The following is a 14766-nucleotide window of genomic DNA, read 5'->3' on the forward strand; positions in this document are numbered from 1 at the left end:
TAGGCAAACAATATTAAATGAGAGGCAGAATGAAAAAAAAAAAAGAATACAGCGACATTCATACTAAAACCCCAAATTCTATGAAATGAATCTTCTTAAAATGTTCCCAATTTAGTTGAAGATAATTAGGGAAAGTATCTGAAAAGTAAAAATAAAGTTATGTGGTTTATTTTCCTCTTCCAGCCATTGTAAACAAGATAACCTAAGGCATTCCACCTACAGTAGAAATACCAGGTTTTCTCTGCCATTTCCCTTGGTCCTGGTTTTCTCTGCCATTTCCCTACCAGTGGTAGGTAAACTCATTAGTCAACAGAGCCAGATATCAAGAGTACAACTATTAAAATTTCTTTTGAGAGCCAAATATTTAAAACTTAAATTATATAGGTAGGTAGATTGTTATTAACTTAACTAGAGGCCCGGTGCACAAAAATTTGTGCACTTGGGGGGGGGGGCTCAGCCCAGCCTGTGCCCTCTCGCAGTCTGGCACCCCTGGGCGGATGATCGCCTGCTGGCTTAGGCATGCTCCCCGGGGGATTGGGCCTAAGCTGGCAATCAGACATACCTCTGGCAGCCCGGGTGCCCTCGGGGGATGTCCACTTGCCAGCGGTGAGCAGACCTAAGCTGCAGTTTGACATCCTTAATATTGCTGAGGATGCAGGAGAAGCTCCGACCACCACCGCTGTACTGGCAGCCATCAGCCTGGCTTGTGGCTGAGCAGAGCTCCCCCATGTGGGAGCACACTGACTACCAGAGGGAGCTCCTGCATTGAGTGTCTGCCCCCTGGTGGTCAGGGTGTGTCATAGTGACCATTCATTTCCAGTCGTTCTGCTGTTAGGGTCAATTTGCATATTACCCTTTTATTATATAGGATAGAGGCCTGGTGCAGGGGTGGGGGCTGGCTGGTTCACCCTGAAGGGTGTCCCGGATCAGGGTGGGGGTCCCGCTTGGGTGCCTGGCCAGACTGGGTGAGGGGCTGATGGCTGTTTGCAGGCTGGTCAAGCCCCCCCCCCCCCCAGTGGGAACCCTCAGCCCATGGATGTTTGGCCAGCCTGGGTGAGGAGCTGATGGCTGTTTTCAGGCTGGCCACACCCCCTTTAGGGTTAGGGTTCCCCACTGGGGTTCCTGGACAGTCTGGGTGAGGGGCTGAGGGCCATTTTCATGCTGGCCAAGTCACCCCAGCGATGGAAGCTCCCAGCCTCTCCTTTCTTCCTTTTTTTTTTCTGGGCTTTATTTGCCTTCTATAATTAAAACTTTGTAGCCTTGAGAGGAGCTCAGAGCAGGCCAGGGTGGGTGGGAGGGAAGCTTGGCTTCCTCCATCGCCAAGGGCAACCCACTCCTGCTCGCTCCAGCTCCATTGCCACAGCTGGCTGAAAGCAGGTAACTGGGGTTTATTTACCTTCTATAATTGAAACATTGTTGCTTTGAGTTGAGCTCAGAGCTGGCTGTGGCAGGCGGGGAAACTTGGCTTTCTCCATCACTGGAGCAACCAAGCCTCCTGCTTGCTCCAGTTCCATGGCTGCCGGCCGCCATCTTGGTTGGGCTAATTTGCATATAGTCGCTCTGATTGGCTGGTGGGCGTAGCTTAAGGCATATCAAAGGTATGGACAATTTGTATGTTTGTCTTTTATTAGTGTAGAATAGGGTACTCCTAAAGCTTAGGAAGAGCCACACTAAAGGGGCCAAAGAGCCAAATGTGGCTCGCGAGCCGCAGTTTGCCAACCATGGCCTAGGACATTGAATTTGTGTTCCAAAATGAGATATAGACATACACGATTCTAAGTTACTGAAATGTGTCGTCACTCACCATTTAACTCCCATTGCCATTACAATAGTTCCAAACCCAAATGATCTCTGACCTGAAAAAAACATATACTGGTCTCCAAGCTCAAAAAATTTCTCAATTATCACTCATATGGTCACAGATTTTCTTAACAACTTCCCTCTTTCTCAACTCTGTACAACTGTTAATGTGTCCCACAGTGTGTCTACAATCTGTCTATTATTCTTCTATAATTCCTGTCCCAAAATATTTTGATATGTACAGAGTACCCTAACCCCACAATATAATTTTCCATTCTTAAAACTTATCTCAATTTTAAGATTAAATTGATCATTTTTTTCCTTTTCTTATTTTGGATTTTTATATGCTTATTTAGGCTCAAAATATTCATTTTCAAATAAATAAAATCAATTTATCCTTTGTTTGTGTGTCCCAAATAGTTTATTCTTCTATACATATCTTACTCACTTTAAATCAGTTAATTAATTGCATTTTTACCACTTGCAAACATCATTTCTGAGTGCACATTTTAAAAGTATTAGTTATTTTAATGTCTTTAATTTTAATTTTGCATTCAGTTGTTTTATATTTTTTAAAATACTGCTTTCCATAGTTTAAGAATATTTCTAAAGTAAGGGTAAAATAATATTTATTTATAATCTTATTTTGTAAATATAACTTTTAATAACATATGCTTTTTTTTCATTCTCTCCCTTCTCCTGGCTGTTAATATTTATTTTAGATTATTTCATTAAGACAATTTTGAATATTGCCTTTCACTCTCCTACCTTTTATGAGGTAAGGTGAAAGTTAAACTATAAAAATTAGACCACAAAATATGATATGAACAAGATGAAAGTTCATTTCTCTCTTAATATAGTCTATACATGGGGAGTTCTGACTTGCAGACTAGATTTATCCCTAAAAAGTCATTCGGGAGCACAGTTGTATCCATTTTGGAATCTGACATCACTTAAATGCTTTTATAACTCGTGTGGTTAAAACTCGGTATCTATTATGTGTGTGTTTTTGCTTATGGGAAGAAGAAACACAGGGAGTCTGAGCAAGCAATTTATTGTTTAACATTCAGAGTAAAGTAGCATACATTTATTCTGCATGTATTCAAGATCTGAGAACTTAGTCTCTGGAACCCTCTAGCTAGGAAATGGAGACTTCATTGAGGATATCTTATGTTATGTACAGAGACCCTAATCTCACAATATTTCTTATTGATATCCTCCTTATGAGGATATCTTATGCTTGGGAAAAGATGGGGCAGATATTGAGGGGACAGCTGACATTCTGTCACATACCTCATTGAAGTGTACACAAACCTGTTCAAAGCCTGAATAATCCTTATGTATTTATACACGATACAATTTAACCTTATTGTTGGGTACATAAGTCTTGTTTCAGATGGAAAACGAGGCTACAATCATTTTTGTCATTATTCACCTATACTTTTTATTATTTCCTCAGCGTAGTTTCCTTAAAGTGAAACTATTATATTAAAGTGTGCAGCACTATTGAGGTCTCCACTTTGCAATCTAAGAAAGACACGTCGGTTTATAATATCAGTAGTTCTACAGAAATTTTACATGATTCACACTGTTATTAGTTAAGTCAGGAGTGCTTTTAGCCTATTGCTGGAAGATAATTCTCCATAAATTTCTCAGAGTTCTGGATGTCCCGTGAGCAGAAATCTGGGCTGACTTTTTCCAGACCATGTTTCCAGGGATGTTTGTATGGTGAACAGTCTTGGAAAATAGAAATAGTGTCCCTCAGGGACAAAGGATGGGTTTGTTGCAGCCTTGCAATACAAGGTACATGTCTTCTCTCTGAAAATAAGAGCAAAAAGGAGGCATGTTAACAGCCCAGTGTAGTAAGATGACATCTCTCTCCAGGGCAAAGGGCAGACAGGTTTAGAGTCAATTATATAAGATTCAGGTTGTCTACGCTGAGTTCCTCTATTGTGATGCAGGTTCTAATTGTTCTTCTTTTATAAGAAATTTACATACATTTTTATATTTTCTTTTTTGTTACATCTATTTTTTTCTAGCTTGTTGGTTCTTACCCTTTCTTTCCATGGAATTTCTATGAACATTAAAATGTATTAAAATTTGTAATGCAGTTATAACATGATTATAAATAAATGCATGGGTTTAAACAGTATTGGGACATTCATAAAACATAAATAGTGGAAGTCTGAATGGAGACCATGTTCTCATTAGATAAACTATTTGCATATGACTCTATGGGCCTTTCTTAATGGAAATAAAGTAAACTTAATGTGCAGATAAAAGTTATATAGCGCTAATTATTAGGAGTTTAAAAGCCTGGTGTCTAATTTATAAATAATTACACAAGCCATGCCATTAACCAAACTGTTGTATAATCAGCACCACCAGTGCATATTTTCAGATGGGGAAAGCTAAGATCATTTTGTGTTCTTCAGTTTGTAGCTATGGTATGGTCGAAAACAATGCAAATGCTCACTGTATGGACTATCTGCTCTCATTTCGTTTGCTGATTGTATTTAGGGGCTACATTTAAACTTTAACAGTTGCTTTAGAGGTCAGTGTTTCTTTTCCCATCTTTCTGAAAATTCAAAAAAGGAGGATGTTTTATGTTGTTTCAAAGAGAGATAGTTTAGCCCTGACTGGTTTGGCTCGGTGGATGGAGTGTCGGCCTGTGGACTGGGGGGTCCCGGGTTTGATTCCGGTCAGGGGCATGTGCTTTGGTTGCGGGCACATCCCTGGTGGTGGGTGTGCAGGAGGCAGCTGATCATTGTTTCTCTCTCATCGATGTTTCTGGCTCTCTGTCCCTCTCCCTTCCTCTCTGTGGAAGGTCAATAAAATATATTTTAAAAAAAAGAGGGATAGTTTATGAAGTCTATTTTCATTTATAATAAGTGTATACATTATTTCTAGGAATTCAAATAGTCTACTAATATACTCAGTATGCTCAGTATGCTCTTTAAATACTTCAATTGTCTTGTTGCTTTGTAAAAAAAATCCTGTTAGATTTCTGGACAACTTAAATAGGACAATGTTGAGTAGCTTTATCACATTCTCATGTACAATGGAATCTACTTTTATTTGATAATTCTAGAATTCAGGATGTTGGTATCAAACAGGTTTTGGAGATTATTTTCCATTGTGTCAAGCTTCCTCTGGCACAGTGTTCCTTCTAGCCATTGCCAGAGCCAGGTGCAAATAGCCTCAGCTCAAGATTCTGCTGAGTGATGGGTCACAATTCATCATCTCACTGCAATCCAAAAGAGCCTCGGTACAGTAGCTATCCGCAGGGTGCCACCTGTTAGCTGAAAATTTAAATTGAGAAAACCCAATCCAGCTCCTAGCAGGGGTTTCCTGGGCACAGTACCCTCAAGCTCCTTGAAATGGCAATAGTTTTTCATCAGTTGACATTCTGGGCTTCATCAGTAAGAGAGAAAACTTGGCACAATAAATGGAGCTTCGTGCTCTAAAATGTCCCAATGCTCTGGAATACATACATTACTAGTATTTCTACACTTGACTCTCTGCATAGAAATCTTAAAAGGGGCATTTCTTAAAATGGGTTATTTGTGGGCCCTACCCCGCACTTATCTGGGGAGTGGGCTCAGAAATCTATATTTTAATACTCGCTCTTTTTGTGTTGCCGATGTGGTCAGCCAGATGCCTGTCCATTAACTGGTCCTTGGGAACTGCACATGACAAAGAATGGGATGTGATGGAAAATTCAAGCAGCCCAGTGGGGATCCATGGCTTACTGTGGGTAGATACCAGCAATTTGTCAAATCTAGTAAAAATTGACATAAGAGACCATGATGACATTTTTTGGTTTATTATTGCTACTGAGTACTCTCAGGTTTTGCTTCATTATTTTTGAAGCAGAAGTAAATTGAGCACATTGCGCATAGAGTCTTATTGCCAATGAAGATAGAAAGGTGAAGCCACAGAGAATAACTCACAATGTAAAGCAGGCCTTTAGATAGAAGAGGAAGGGAGGAAGATTATTTCTCAAAATCTTGGTATATGCAGCAGAACCAGACAAAAAAGGTTGATTTTTGTTGTTGTTGTTGACTCACTATATTGTCCAATTCACAAACTTGAGTCAGGTCTAGGAATCTATACTTTATCATCTCACCAGGATCTTCTTATATACAATTTTTAAATTACATTTTTTAATTACAAAGCTATTGTAGACTACTTGCACATATAAGATGTACCCCACACCCACAATTTGATACAGATGTAGAGACAACACACCATGAGTGGACAAAACTTTTCTTACTGACCTTATAGGGCTTTTCTAGGGAAATGGAGGCTTCCAAAGCTAATCCAAAATGGCTTGAGAGAGCAAGGAAAGGAGATTAACTTGGAGTTTTCCTTGTTGTAAGGGGGTGGGGAGTGGGGCCAGGACGAGGGTTTCTGTGTATGGGAAGGGGCTTACATGGGTTGAACTTCCCACCTGTGTCAAAGGAAGGGGCACACAGCCTTCTTATCAGCTGTCTCAGATGTGGGGCTCAATGGGAGCAGAATTCTTACTACAAAGGTGTTAGTCTATAGTATTAAAAATAGAAACAATAGACATACAATCTTAAATTACATTAGTAATATTAAAATGGGACTGCATAATTAAGGTGCCCACCATTTTCTTAGTCGCAATACCCATTATTATCTTGATACCTTAATCACAATACCCATTATTGTTCTAGACAAGGGAAACAAAATTTTAAACACCTACACATTGGTAGGGAAAGGGAGTGACCAGAAGTGAGAGCAGTAAGTTACTTGAAATAGATCAGCAACTGTTTTTATGGAGACGATATAGATGGGCTGTCTACTTGGAACCATTTGCTTTGCTGCGTGCTCGTAAACATATTGTATGATTGTAGTTGAAATATAGGAAAGGGAAAAATGGAGGTTAAATTAAGCCTCCAATAAAGTATGTTTAACAGTGACCCTTTGGAACATTTTCCATTATTTTAAGTCAAGATGAATGTGTTGCAAGAAGTACTATGGCCTTTCTGCCCCTTAGGTTTTGCCACAACTTAGACAAATGACCCTCCACAGTTGCCCACAGTGTTAATGCTTTTTGCTGCTAGCCATGGAGGAGGATGGATTCGCTGAGATTTTTAGCAGATTGACAGCATCTTATCTTACTGGTGCACACATGCTTCATGAGGGCAGAAAAGGCAATTTACCCTCTACTGTGACTATTTATTTGCTTTCTAATTGGCTTAGACTGGTTTTGTACAAGAAACCATTAAATCATAGTTGAGTACAAAAGGGGTACATGATGGGTGAGAGTGTCTGTGTTGGTAATTTCTAGGTAAATAAATTATAACTATTCAAACACTTCACAGAGCATTTGCAGGAACAATGGAATTCGTGGTCAGTGCTGTTTTTGAGAGATGTACAGGTTTATGTGATTCTGATTAACAAAGCATTGTTTGTTCCGGCAAGATAGACTTTACATTTAGGTATTAATGAAACTGTCACTATGATTTAGTGCAGATTGATACAGTCAAGAAAAGTAATGCATATTCATTAGACATGTAGATATTTACATTGTGATAAAAATGATAAAACCTTAAATATAAGTGCAAATTTCTTTGTTCTTTTTTATTTGGGTTGTGCTGATATAAGTTATAAATACATAAATATTCTACATGACCAATTTTTGGAGGTTATTAGTCTCAAGCCACTTTTTCTCTTTAGTATACTATAGACTTTTAATGCTCAAATTATTATCTGGAAATAATAATTTGTAACTTTTCTGAATGTAACACATAAAAGGAACATCTAATCATAAATGCTTATGTCTCCATACACAGATGTGCATGAGGTCCCCTTTGCTTCTAATGTTAAATTTGATATTAGGAACATCTATAATAAAAGCATAGTATGCTAATTAGACCAGACGTCCTTCCAGATGACCTCCCAGACAAAACTGGGGCTGCGAGGGAAGCCAGGGTCCCGGGTGCTAGAGGGAAGCCAGTGCCGGCAGCCAGGGGAAGGAAGGCCTACTCTTGCATGAATTTCGTGCATCGAGCCTCTAGTGTATTAATAAAATGAAGGTTTTTACCAGTTTAGAATTTCAGACTTTAGGAAAATTTTTGGCCCCTAATAGTGAGAAATTCCTTTTTTCTTGTTAGACTGAGCTTGAGTGTGTGTGTTAAGTCAGGGAAAAATTAAGAAAGCCAGGAGGCAGTCATCAATTACAAGTTTTTTCACCAAAGCTTCTATGTTTTATAAGACATAACAGTAAATAATGCTCATCTTACACACTATGGTTTATCAATCACCTGCTCTTGTAGTGTCGCCCACCCAATATCAGTGCAGGGAACATTAATAAGCCACTTAATAGTTATGTTTTGTATGTCTGACACATCCTTGGAAATCCTCTCCATTACCTGTACTTTTTCTGCTTTGATTTTGCTTTTTTTTTAAATTAAGCTCTGAATACAATTCTTTCCAATAAACAGAACATATTGTTATTATTAAACTCTCTTATATTGTAAGTGGAAAGTATTTTGGTGCTTATATAGCTGTTCAAATTCTCCTGTGCTAAATAATTTCTGTTTATTTTCTGTTATGGTTCATGTGGACTGAGGAGTGATGCATTCTTAGAAAGCCCTATTCAATGAACTGAGCAGAGGGACAGATGTTTTGGGTAACCTGAAGCAGCCTGTAAATTACTCCCTTTACAAAATGAGCATGTGAAGAGCCATAGCACTCAGCACTTGATGATCAATTTGCCCTTCAGTGCCCTGCTTCTCCTCTATGCCCTTAATGTCATGACAGCAAAGACCATCACCTACCCACTTTTTACTATACTTACTTTAATTCTGGAACTGGGAGTGCCCAAATAGCTTCTGAAGGTCCATTAACTAAGTTTGGAATGATGTTAGAAGGAGCTCCAGCTGTAAAGAAAGCATCTTTTACAGAAGAGCTTTGGCCTGTTGATCAGTTGGGTTAGGCTAAGTAAGGCTATAATAACACCCCACATCCTCATGAACTTAAAGCAATAAAGAGGAATAACTAGCTCACCTGAAGTCCAATAGGTTTAAACAACTCTAGAAAATACTGTCATTTGTGTGCAGACTTAGTATTATTGCTCCTCTAATACAACCCTCATTTCCATTCCACACCTAACTTTAAGGAAGCAGAAAAGTGCCATCATTTCATGTACCTGGGTTGAAGGAGAACTGGATATTGGTGAGAAGCTGAAATGCTCATGGCAGCTCCTGAGACTCCGAGGCTGGCAGGGGGAGTACACGGGGTGGCAGGAAATATCTTCCTGTGTGAGAGAGCCAAATTTTACAAAATCAGATTCCCAAAAATGTATCTTCATTTTTAACAGCTTAAGTCACAAAACCCATTTTGTTTGATGTAGATATAAAACATACTATAATAGGTGTAAATTTAACCATCTTTTCTTTTCATTTCTTTTCTTTCCTTTTCATAAAATTCATCTTTAAAATTAAATTCAGCCACATTCCTGTGACTCAGTTTTGATTCTCCTATCTCTCAAGGGCTTAGGCGCAGGAAGGACCTTGGTGGGGAAAGAGCAGCCATAACCAGACACTCTTTGGCTTTCATGCGCCCTCATCCTGCTCCAAACACCAGACATTGCCTTGGTCCTGGAGTATGCCTCACTCGATGCAGGTCACCACGGAGATGTAGCTACCTCCGATGCAATCCCCGCACTGGAGTTTTATCTCTTTCTCCCATTATTCATATCACAAGAACACCTTACAGGGTTAAAAAATTATACCGGTACATCTTCCATAGAGATTCATTTTAGATGAATATCAATTCTATTTATCTTTCATGCTCCCATGACTCACTTTGCAGGATACTGTGAGAGGGCAATGCATTAATAAGAACTCAATAATTATGACTTCTTGCCTTTATTGTTGTTGGGCTGAAGATAAAGGTCCTTAGAGTTAGTGATAGGGCCATACCGATTTTAAAAGCATTTTGGCACCTGATGAACTATTAGTTTTAGTTTCTATTGCATTAAAAATTATGCATGCATCGATTTTTCTGTGTTTTTATGAGTATTTAAATTTGAATGTAGAGAGAGAGTAGATCACTGTTGGTATAATTTCCAAAGGTGATTATTAATGTTGTCTGGTATTCATCTTATACATGTCAAGCTAATGTTTAAACAGTCATCAGAAATAGTCATAAATTAAATAGACAGATGAATGGATGGATGAATGAACATGTATATAGATAGATAGATAGATAGATAGATAGATAGATAGATAATAAGTAGATAGTAGATAAACATAATTATTCCATTGAGAGAAAGGATAAACACTGTTATAAAGTCTTGGAAGTCAAAGATATTTGATTTCAAGTCCTATATCTAACACTTAGCTGCGTGCTATTCTACAAGTGACATAAACACTATAAATCTTAATTTTACTCTCTGAGGAAACATTATTGACAAGAAGATGAGATGTCTTTTATCAAAGAGCCTTGTCAAAGGTGGCTTTCAGTGTGTAATAGTGGTATATTTTTGTCATAACCAGTTTAGAAATTAAATGATATAATACATACAAATTGCTGATCATGATTTAATTATATGTATCCAATAAATTACTTTTAATTAGTATTATCATATGGTATGACTTGAGTATGAATATATTTAATAAAATATAAGATGTGATATATAGATTCCAATGTCTCTTTTTTTAAAATATTTGTTTTATTGATTTCAGAGAGGAAGGGAGAGGGAGAGAGAGAGAGAGAGAGAGAGAGGGAGAGAGAGAGAGAGAGAGAAACATGAATGATGAGAGAGAATCATCCATTAGCTGCTTCTTGCATGCCCCAACTGGGGATCAAGCGTGCAACCTGAGCATGTGCCCTGACCAGGAATCAAACTGTGACCTCTGGGTTCATAGGTCAATGTTCAATCATTGAGTCATGCAGGTCAGGCTCAATGCTTCTCTCTTTATTTCTCTTTAGCATAATGTCAGGTATTTTTGTTGAAACTGAGAAATCTATTAGTCAGTTAGTCTAATCTGAGTCACAGAAAATAAGTAGAAATGAATTAAGTTCAGCAGGACAAGAGCTAATATCAGGAAGATGGAAAATGAATGAAGGCACAGAGGAAAATTTGTAGTTTGCTATTACTAAAATAAAACTGCAAAGCATTGAGGTTTGCAAATGAACATGGGCAGGTAGAATGAGTGGAGAATGAACATGGACAGCAGAAGTATGGGTCATTGAAATCCTTAATTGTCATGGAAAGATACATGGAAATTTTCTTTGGGATTTAATGGAAGTTCATTTTAGACTTTTAAAAGTGAGAATTATATAGTCAGATTTCATGATTTTTTTATTCAGTCTGATAACTGTGCAAGTATGTATTTATTGACGATTGCAGTAAAAATGCAAAAAGGCAGGCACTCTTAAATAAAATGTTTCAAGTAATATATATTGAAGGCTCAAGTTGAATAAGCGGAGAAATAAAAACAGCTTATATTGTTTGTTACATATAATTGACTACCTATTGATTGAAAACATGTAGGATATGATAAAATAGTAAACACAGATTTTGGAGCATCAAAGAAAGATTTCTAGGGTAATGGGAACCATTGGGGTGTGCTGATGATAATGTAAGCAAAAAAGGAGGGAGCATGAATTTGATAAAATCTAAAGTACATAGTACTAGTCTGTGCTGGAGATCTTAATTTGGGAGCCATCAACTTATAGTCTATGTATATAAAAGGTTAATATGCTAAGTGTCCGTCTGACCGGTAGCTATGTTGCACACTGACCATCAGGGGGCAGATGCTCAACACAGGAGCTGCCGAGCTGCAGTGATTTAGCACCGGTGGTTCTTGGGTGACACATCCCAAAACTAGAGAGGAGGGAGCCCGATTCCTCACGGGACCACATGATTCTACCTTCAGCCATGGGTTACGTTGTTGCTGGGGCACTGTTGGCCCCAAATCTGGTTTACTGCACATTTGTGTTTGTGTTCCACACCCTGTACAACAGCAACTTTGCAGAGTGCCCTCTTGCACTCCAGGACCCCTACGGGGATATTGGAGAGCCGGTTTTGGCCTGATCCCTGAAGGCCAGGCCAAGGGACCCCACCTGCCGGAGGGACCCCGCTCACTCCGCAGATGCCCTTCGAGCCAAGGCGCCACCCTAGGTGCAGCCGGCCAGGGAGGGACCACAGGAGTTTGGCTCCAGGGCATGTCCAGCTCTTCTCACCCAGTAAGGCCCCACCAGCCACCTTCTAATCAATTTCCTTTCAATGTGCACGAATCCGTGCACTGGGACACTAGTTGGTTAATAAGCAAGAATAGTAGATAAAATCACTTGGAGAAGTGAGTGTGAAGGGATGTATGATCAAGGAGGGAAGAGAAACTTCAAGGCAGAGAAAAATCCCACCATAAAGAAGATAAAAATATCTCCAAGGACAGTCTTACCTTCTTTAGTACTATTAATATATATAGAGAAAAATAGAGTAGATTATATTTGGTAATGCTTACTATGTACCAGGCAGAACTATAGAGTGTTTTATATAATCTTCATGTCCTGAAACATCACTTTAGAGAATAAAAAAATGATTCGGGGGAATTATCCAAATTTTCAGAATTAGGATGACTGAATTTCAGTCCAAGACTTTCTGGAATAAAAAAACATGCTTCTTTTGACCTAATTATGAGATTTAAGAATAAAGAAAGAGAAGATTTATATTGAGAATGATCCTATATAATAAAAGACTAATATGCAAATTGACCAAACAGCAGAACGACTGGTCGCTATGACACGCACTGACCACCAGGGGACAGACGCTCAATGCAGGAGCTGCCCCCTGGTGCTCAGTGTGCTCCCACAGGGGGAGCACTGCTCAGCCAGAAGCTGGGCAAGTGCAGCGGCGATGGCGGGAGCCTCTCCCGCCTCCACAACAGTACTAAGGATGTTCAACTGACGGCTTAGGCCAGCTCCCCACTGGCCTATTATCTGTGTCCGTGGGGAGCAGGTCTAAGCCATCAGTTGGCTATCCCCCAAAGGCTCCCAGACTGCCAAAACTGGTTTGGCTTGGTGGATAGAGCGTTGGCCTGCGGACTGAAAGGTCCCAGGTTCGATTCCGGTCAAAGGGCATGTACCTTGGTTGCGGGCATATCCCCAGTGGGAGATGTGCAGGAGGCAGCTGGTCGATGTTTCTCTCTCATCGATGTTTCTAACTCTCTATCTCTCTCCCTTCCTCTCTGTAAAAAAATCAATAAAATATATTTAAAAAAAAAAAAAAAAAAAAAGGCTCCCAGACTGCAAGAGGGCACAGGCTGGGCTGAGGGATGCCCCCCCCCCACCCAAGTGCATGAATTTCATGCACTGAGCCTCTAGTATTCTATAAAAATGTAAACCAAAGAGATGTAGTTTATTTTGTTTCATTTCTTAAAGGTCACATACATTTATTATTTCCTCATGTTTTTGTTCATGTGTTTAGAATTTTTTATGTAATTTGAGAAATATTAAATATGCTCTCTATCTGATAATAGTAAAAGTACCATTTGTTGAATGTTCTTATGGTTCTGATGCTTTACATAGATATTTCACACATAGTTATAATTCTCATGGTTATTTCACATTTTACTATCCCCGTTTTGTGGATGGAGATATTACAAATAAGGATACTACTAAGTGGCAGAGCAAAAATTTCTGTGCTGATCCTTTATACCCCCTTCCCACCTGCATGTCCATGCCTTTTCCTATACAACACTTCCAGGTGGTAGTGTCATCCTTTCAGTGGAAAACAAAGAGTACCTAACCGAATGCATTTGGCAGTGCTTCTTTAATCTTGCTTAGAAAGGAGAGTCTGATGTTTATACTTTAAACTTGTTGTAGTATATCTCTTCTGTTAACAATCATGTAGCATGGGTCCCCTGGCCTCCAGCTACTTGAAGGAATAAATTAGTCACAGGAAGAAATAAAACAAAGCCAGTAAGTTGTTTTGTCCCTCCCATAATACTCAAGAGGGCCAAGAGCTAAATGATGTCATGTTTGTTTCTTTCATTTAGTGGTATAAAGATTTAAAGACATATTAGTTTAGGACATGCTATGAGGAAAGAAGTTAAAAAAAATGACTCCTGCCAAACCGGTTTGGCTCAGTGGATAGAGCGTCGGCCTGTGGACTGAGAGGTCTTAGGTTTGATTCCGGTCAAGGGCATGTACCTTGGTTGCGGGCACATCCCCAGTGGGGGGCGTGCAGGAGGCAGCTGATCGATGTTTCTCTATCTTCGATGTTTCTAACTCTCTATCCCTCTCCCTTCTTCTCTGTAAAAAATCAATAAAATACATTTTAAAAAAAAATGACTCCTTGTAAATAATTTATTGTCCCAAAATAAAAATTCTGCTTTCAAGACAACTAGGAAAAGCACTGCCCTTTGGAACTCCATGGCTTATACTTTTATAAATAGTCTTAAGGACCCATGACATCTAGTTCCATATTTTGCTTAATAGGTCAGCTAGGGTATCATATGGGCAAAACTAGTAAATGAACACTTTGGGAAATTGATTATAGATTTTCTCTCTGAAAAGTTCTTAAAATTCAAAAGCTGGAGTTAAGTCCTACCATTGGTCTAAAGTACTACATATGATTCAATTCTATCATCATTTTCCCGATGATAAGTTCTTACAATTTTTTTTTTTTACTCAATACACTGTATAACATTGAAAGAGAAATGGCTAACTCTATATATCAGATAGATCATCAACTTCTCATTTTATTATTCATAGATAGAATCTTGCCCCCCCCCTAAATTGCACTAGCTATAGAGAAATAGAGTTAGATTTAACTGAAATTAGTATTTTGTTCTTTGAATCTACATATAATGTTTTGCCAAGCAGTTTTATTCTGATCCCCAAAGAGAAGTGCCATTTGCCAAAGGGATAGAACACTTAGTACCTCATCTTTCTACTTATGTGCACAACTAAGAAGAGCTTTGC

The 14766-nt window shown here is 38.9% G+C and overlaps 1 protein-coding gene across 1 annotated transcript in view; it reads left to right on the forward strand.

Annotated features, from left to right (window-relative positions):
• EYS (eyes shut homolog) overlaps positions 1-14766 on the forward strand; it is a 1239289-nt gene that overhangs the window by 200149 nt on the left and 1024374 nt on the right.

The sequence above is a fragment of the Myotis yumanensis genome, unplaced genomic scaffold (assembly GCF_028538775.1).
Source record: "Myotis yumanensis isolate MYYU_CA2020_CCGP unplaced genomic scaffold, mMyoYum1.0.hap1 SCAF_6, whole genome shotgun sequence".
NCBI lineage: Eukaryota > Metazoa > Chordata > Mammalia > Chiroptera > Vespertilionidae > Myotis > Myotis yumanensis.